The following is a 7,001-nucleotide window of genomic DNA, read 5'->3' on the forward strand; positions in this document are numbered from 1 at the left end:
TCAAATCGGGCAAGAAGGTGCAAATATCACGAAACATTGTCCAGGCTCGGAATATAGATACGCAGAAAGTTATAATTCCGTGGTATTTGTGTAGGGTATCGTATGGTCGGCCCCTTCCGACTATACTGCTCCGCTCACTGGTTTAAAAATTTTTTTTTCAGGTCTCATATCAAGAGTGGATTTTTTAAAAATATTTTTTTAGCTCTCAAGTCAGGTGTGGAATTGTTAGAAATAACCATAGGCGCAGAGGTTTTGCAAACGCAGGCTGTTTTAACAAAACTTCAAAACATGTATCTATTATTAAAATAAAATATTTTGAAACGTTTACGATATACTGTGCAACGATTTATCTTAGTTAAAACTACACACATATGCTATATTTACGCACCACAAAAACTTGAAGCTAAACATTAAAGAAATTTTCTGCGGCTATTAGTCATTCGAGAATATTAAATAGCAACCAAATGAACAAATATTAGCTGCAATTTGCAATCTTTTCAACTAATGAATGACTGTTTTTAACCAACATTTTATTGCTGCGTGTTTATAGCTGTAAAACTTTTGCGAAAATGCAAATAAAAGTTTTAGACAACGGTTTGTGTTGGAATTTATATTTATTGTTTGTATATGAAAAATAATGGTATACGAAATATTAACAATTTATTTTACAATATAAAAAAAATATTTACAATAAAAATTTAATTGTACCCATTACAACATATACTTGCAAAATGTTATTTTTGATGTTAAAACAAAAATAAACATTAATAGAATTTTTTCCGAAATTTTTTTAATGAATTTATTTTTTGAACTTCCTTTGGATATTATTTATGCTTTAAAAATATTGAATTTAATAAATTCCGAAGAATAATTAATGTTTTTATTTTCCCTTAAACATTTTTAAGAGAAATTTTACCCCCCATTGCATTACAATCACACATAAACGATTGTGGGGATTCATAAACAATTCCCCTTTCAATCTAATATAAGATTTTCAAATTGATTAACTCAAATAAGTAACACCACTCAGAAGTCGTTCTATCCGTTTAATCGAGCGATCATCGAAGAAACAATGCCACCAATGGAATTCCAAAGAAATCCCAAAAGAATGGCAAAGTTCAAAACCTCACGCTACAGATAGAACGATGTACCTCCTCATCGCGGGTGTGTGATTTTTCATTTTGCAATGAAAGTAATTGAAGACTGACTACAGAAATGATCCTGTGAAGTATAGTCTTAACTTTTCAACGCCAAGCGTGAATCTTATTAGTATACAGTGATATAAAGTGAATGAGAATTCTATAGAAAATATACAAAAGTGTATATAGAAGCAAAACATTGAATACACAAAATACAAGGTAACGCATTATGATCACATAAATACAAATTCTCTATTGTTTGGGTTATGTTGTTGTTGTCATTGGTATTTCTATAGATTAGTGAGATCATTTGCCGCTACCCTCAAAAATAAACTACCTCCGTTTAGTTGTTGTTGTTCGTTCAGCGATATCATTAATTATGGGCTATGAGTATTTTAAGTGCTGTGTGATGTCTTCAAAGCAAAACAAAAAACCATTCAGCACGGTGAATTCAGATATTGAAAGACTCTTGAAATGAAAACCATTAAACAGTCGGTTCTTCGTTATAGAAAATAGAAGCAGAATCATTTATGAGTTTTGTTTTTATGCCTTTTTAGGGCGAAGGATTTATGTTTAGTTTCCTAATACACTTTCTCACTTATAAAGAGATGCGTCACAGTAAAAAGTATCCACTTGATTCTTTCATTATAAAAATGCGTATTAATTTATGAATAAAATATTTTTCTTTTTTATATGTGAACATGAACACCCTATCTTAAAATTAATAAAATAGTCAAAATATTTATAAATGACATAATAAAAAAATAATTATTCTCAAACAAAAGCAATTGCAACCTCACAGTGAAAAGTAACCACCGGTATTATTTACAACTTAATAACCGATAAAAGTCAATCTTCTCATGTGATATCAAGTTAAATATTGCCTCACAAATTGTTTATACTTTACGCGTGAGTTTGCTTATTTGGAAGAGAATTTGAGACCCTGGGACGCCACACAACGATTGCCAAGAGAAAATTAGTTCTTCGCCATGCTTAACTAGGAAAATATCGACGGGAAATAACAGAAATACTCAATATAACTAGATCTGCTGACCAACAATTATATCGATGCACAAAATCTAGAATCGAATTTGCAACAAGCCGAAAATCAGCGAGAAAAAAATATTCAATATATGAAACGAAAAGTGGTTGCCACGAAATGTAACCCAGAAACAATTCGAAGAATTTTGCGTAATCATGGTTTTCATGATTGAGTTGCACTGAAAAAGCCATTCATAAACTCCAAAAACCGGAAAATACGATTGGAGTTCGTTCAGGAACACGAAAAAAGATTGGAAATCTTTTATTATTCCTTCAACTTGTTTGGGTCGGATGGACCAAGTATGTTATGGCGCAGGGCGAATAAATCCTTGGGCCCTAAGCACACAATTCCGACCGTAAAGCATGGAGGAGACTCTGTAATGGTATGGACCTGTATGAGGGCTACAAGATTAATTATTGATATAAGATTAATTATTGAGACATTTTAAAAGAAAATTTGAAATGTCAATTTTATCAAGATAATGAGCCGAAACACATGTACCAGATCGTTCGAGAATGGATGTTGTATAATTGTCCACAAGTGATGCAAACACGCCCTCACTGTACTATATCGCGAAATTTCACTAGAATCAGTAATTCAAAGTTCAGTGGTAGTAAAGTAGTTACTAGTATTTACTGGTAGTTACTCCTTAGAACGCTTTGTATATATTCTTACAAAATCTTATTCCTTATTTATACCAATTATCTGATATTTTTTAATAAACCTTGTTGCAATTATACGGAATTGATCGTATATCAAAGTGAAAAAAATACTAGACACTAAACTATGTATACTATGAGTGTCAGAAGAGAGTGTCCAGATTAATAAGACATTTTATACTCTCCATTGTAAAAAAAGTACATTTACCGTCCATTTGTAACTGATCGAAACAAACACTATATACCATTCGGCTACGATATATTTTTATGGTAATAGGCGATTTAGTTATTTTTGTCTATTTGTATGTAATAATACTAAGAAGTTTACCATTAAAACTATTTACTTACATTCTACACTCACTGTATCAAAAAAACTTGTTTCTTCATCACATTGTTTAGTTCGTTTACACTTATCTACGACATACACATGGCTACCTAAATATTGTGTGTTAGGGACCAACAAAAATAGCAACAACAACATACATTGTGTTTGAGAGCCCTCAGGTAGTCGTCTGAAAATATTTCACAAAAAAAACATTTCAATATTCATTGTTCAAAACTGAAATCTCGTTTTCAACACATTGTTTAGAATTCTCATTCACTTTATATCGCTGTATACTAATAACATTCACCATTGGTGTTGAAAAGTTAAGACTATACTTCACAGGATCATTTCTGTAGTCAGTCTTCAATTACTTTCATTGCAAAATGAAAAATCACACACCCGCGATGAGGAGGTACATCGTTCTATCTGTAGCGTGAGGTTTTGAACTTTGCCATTCTTTTGGGATTTTCGGATTCCATTGGTGGCATTGTTTCTTCGATGATCGCTCGATTAAACGGATAGAACGACTTCTGAGTGGTGTTACTTATTTGAATTAATAAATTTGAAATAAAAAAAAAACAGATTGGAGGGAACACGTAGTCGACTTTTCGATTTTTGCCTTTGACTAAAAAGTCGACCTTATTTAAAAAAAAAAATCCACGCCTGATGTGAGACATCATAAGCTGAAAAAAATATTAAAAAAAATCCACGCCTGATAAGAGACCTGAAGCTGAAAAAATCAAAACCTGATATGAGACCTGAATTTTAAAAATTATTTTATAAAACTCCGGTCCTAAAATTAGACTTCAAGAAATTATTTTTAAAAAATCCACGCTTTAAACTAGACTTGAAAAAAAAATAACTTCTTTTTCTAGAAATCAAAACTTCGAAATTCATTTTCTCTGTTTCGAAAAAGATATTAAATTAAAATTTTATTTATCTTTCATCAGAGTAAAACTTTAATCCAAGTGATGACGAGCTGTTTGTTTGCCCTAAAAATTAATAACAATTAAAGTCATTATACTTTGCATTTATTAATGGTAGATTAATAATTAAATATTAATCATATTTCCTGCTCTAGGAAGAGATACGACTATATCCTATTTATTTTATACGATTATGGAGCAATAACACAACAGCAACAACATCAACAAAAACACACAGTTAATAAAAATTTAATACAGCAATTGTGGATAATTACAATTACCACATTCGGAACACAGGTGCAAGTATATAATATGTATGTACCACATACATACACACACACACGCACAATTATGGTGCATTCTCGGTTGGTTATACGAGAGGGAGACAGACAGACAGCCAACCAGCAGCAGATGTGTTGAGTTGATTTCATTTCAGTCCAGACCTATCCAATTTTAATAATAATAAATCTGACAATTTATCAAAATGTGGTAGGGAAATTAAATTTCATTAAAATTGCCCACATATGTTCGGAACCCAATGACCCCAATATAAAATATGGACACACAACATATGGCTGAGATTGCAGTTTCCAACATGGTGTTGTTGCTGCTGATGTTTTCAATGTTGTTGTTTTTTTACTACTTCCTCATTTACATGGCTTGTGGAAATATATATCCACTCGGTATTGGTATTCAATATAAAAACGGAAATGCTTCTGCCCACGTGGCTATTTATGTTATGTATGTTGGTGTTATACTTCACCCCCACCCTCTCTTCAATAGTCGAACAGATGAGCTTTCATGTGCTAAAACCACAATTGAGTTGATAAGCTTAAATTGGTATCCCAACCAGACAAAGTGGCAGTCAGGCAAGGCGGCCTGACTCGTTGGTTGGCAAATAGTCGAAATGAAATATCATCAACGGCAACATTTTGCACTGAGCTCAAATTCTATGCCAGAGTTTGCTTTACAAAATCGTTTGAATAACCAAAGTTCCGAGTTCCACACATCAACCAACTGCTGTGTAATGGAAACAATTTTACGCAATAGTTTGTTTCTGTTAATAATGTTGTGAGCTATTTATTGATTTCGCTTTGCGGGTGTATTTTGTGCATCGATGATATGGACTATGGATATAAATGTAGAGAAAATTGGACAAAGTAGTTCATAATGGATCACTACTACCAATGTTGACGATATCAAACATAATTTTAAGGCAAAATGCCTAACATGAGATTTGTTTATGAAAGTATCGGTAATTTTCCAATTGTCCAATCAGAGTAAATTTACCATGTCCATATATCACAATAGAAAATAGTTTTTTTCAATGTCGATCTGGCCCATAAGGCGTGGATTTTTTAAATAGATTTTTTCAATGTCGATCTGGCCCATAAGGCGTGGATTTTTTAAATAGATTTTTTCAATGTCGATCTGGCCCATAAGGCGTGGATTTTTTAAATAGATTTTTTCAATGTCGATCTGGCCCATAAGGCGTGGATTTTTTAAATAGATTTTTTCAATGTCGATCTGGCCCATAAGGCGTGGATTTTTTAAATAGATTATTTCAATGTCGATCTGGCCCATAAGGCGTGGATTTTTTAAATAGATTTTTTCAATGTCGATCTGGCCCATAAGGCGTGGATTTTTTAAATAGATTTTTTCAATGTCGATCTGGCCCATAAGGCTTGGATTTTTTAAATAGATTTTTTTCAATGTCGATCTGGCCCATAAGGCGTGGATTTTTTAAATAGATTTTTTCAATGTCGATCTGGCCCATAAGGCGTGGATTTTTTAAATAGATTTTTTCAATATCGATCTGGCCCATAAGGCGTGGATTTTTTAAATAGATTTTTTCAATGTCGATCTGGCCCATAAGGCGTGGATTTTTTAAATAGATTTTTTCAATGTCGATCTGGCCCATAAGGCGTGGATTTTTTAAATAGATTTTTTCAATGTCGATCTGGCCCATAAGGCGTGGATTTTTTAAATAGATTTTTTCAATGTCGATCTGGCCCATAAGGCGTGGATTTTTTAAATAGATTTTTTCAATGTCGATCTGGCCCATAAGGCGTGGATTTTTTAAATAGATTTTTTCAATGTCGATCTGGCCCATAAGGCGTGGATTTTTTAAATAGATTTTTTCAATGTCGATCTGGCCCATAAGGCGTGGATTTTTTTAATAGATTTTTTCAATGTCGATCTGGCCCATAAGGCGTGGATTTTTTAAATAGATTTTTTCAATGTCGATCTGGCCCATAAGGCGTGGATTTTTTAAATAGATTTTTTTTAGAACTGGCCCATAGGCGTGGATTTTTTAAATAGATTTTTTCAATGTCGATCTGGCCCATAAGGCGTGGATTTTTTAAATAGATTTTTTCAATGTCGATCTGGCCCATAAGGCGTGGATTTTTTAAATAGATTTTTTCAATGTCGATCTGGCCCATAAGGCGTGGATTTTTTAAATAGATTTTTTCAATGTCGATCTGGCCCATAAGGCGTGGATTTTTTAAATAGATTTTTTCAATGACCCCTTAGGGCAATAGGCGTGGATTTTTTAAATAGATTTTTTCAATGTCGATCTGGCCCATAAGGCGTGGATTTTTTAAATAGATTTTTTCAATGTCGATCTGGCCCATAAGGCGTGGATTTTTTAAATAGATTTTTTCAATGTCGATCATGGCCCATAAGGCGTGGATTTTTTAAATAGATTTTTTCAATGTCGATCTGGCCCATAAGGCGTGGATTTTTTAAATAGATTTTTTCAATGTCGATCTGGCCCATAAGGCGTGGATTTTTTAAATAGATTTTTTCAATGTCGATCTGGCCCATAAGGCGTGGATTTTTTAAATAGATTTTTTCAATGTCGATCTGGCCCATAAGGCGTGGATTTTTAAATAGATTTTTTCAATG

At 32.7% G+C, this 7,001-nt stretch overlaps 2 non-coding genes across 2 annotated transcripts; one reads left to right on the top strand and one right to left on the bottom strand.

The window, feature by feature from the left end:
• Positions 1-1,021: 1,021 nt before the first annotated feature.
• On the bottom strand, positions 1,022-1,238 carry LOC133324893 (small nucleolar RNA U3). The gene has a single exon (XR_009754141.1). It is a non-coding gene; the product is annotated as a small nucleolar RNA U3 (small nucleolar RNA).
• A 2,252-nt stretch (positions 1,239-3,490) lies between these two features.
• Positions 3,491-3,704, top strand: LOC133324885 (small nucleolar RNA U3). Its single transcript, XR_009754140.1, has one exon. It is a non-coding gene; the product is annotated as a small nucleolar RNA U3 (small nucleolar RNA).
• The last annotated feature ends 3,297 nt before the right edge of the window (positions 3,705-7,001 follow it).

The sequence above is a fragment of the Musca vetustissima genome, unplaced genomic scaffold, assembly GCF_032173495.1.
Source record: "Musca vetustissima isolate MV318-11 ecotype Yass unplaced genomic scaffold, APGP_CSIRO_Mvet_v1 utg15496, whole genome shotgun sequence".
NCBI lineage: Eukaryota > Metazoa > Arthropoda > Insecta > Diptera > Muscidae > Musca > Musca vetustissima.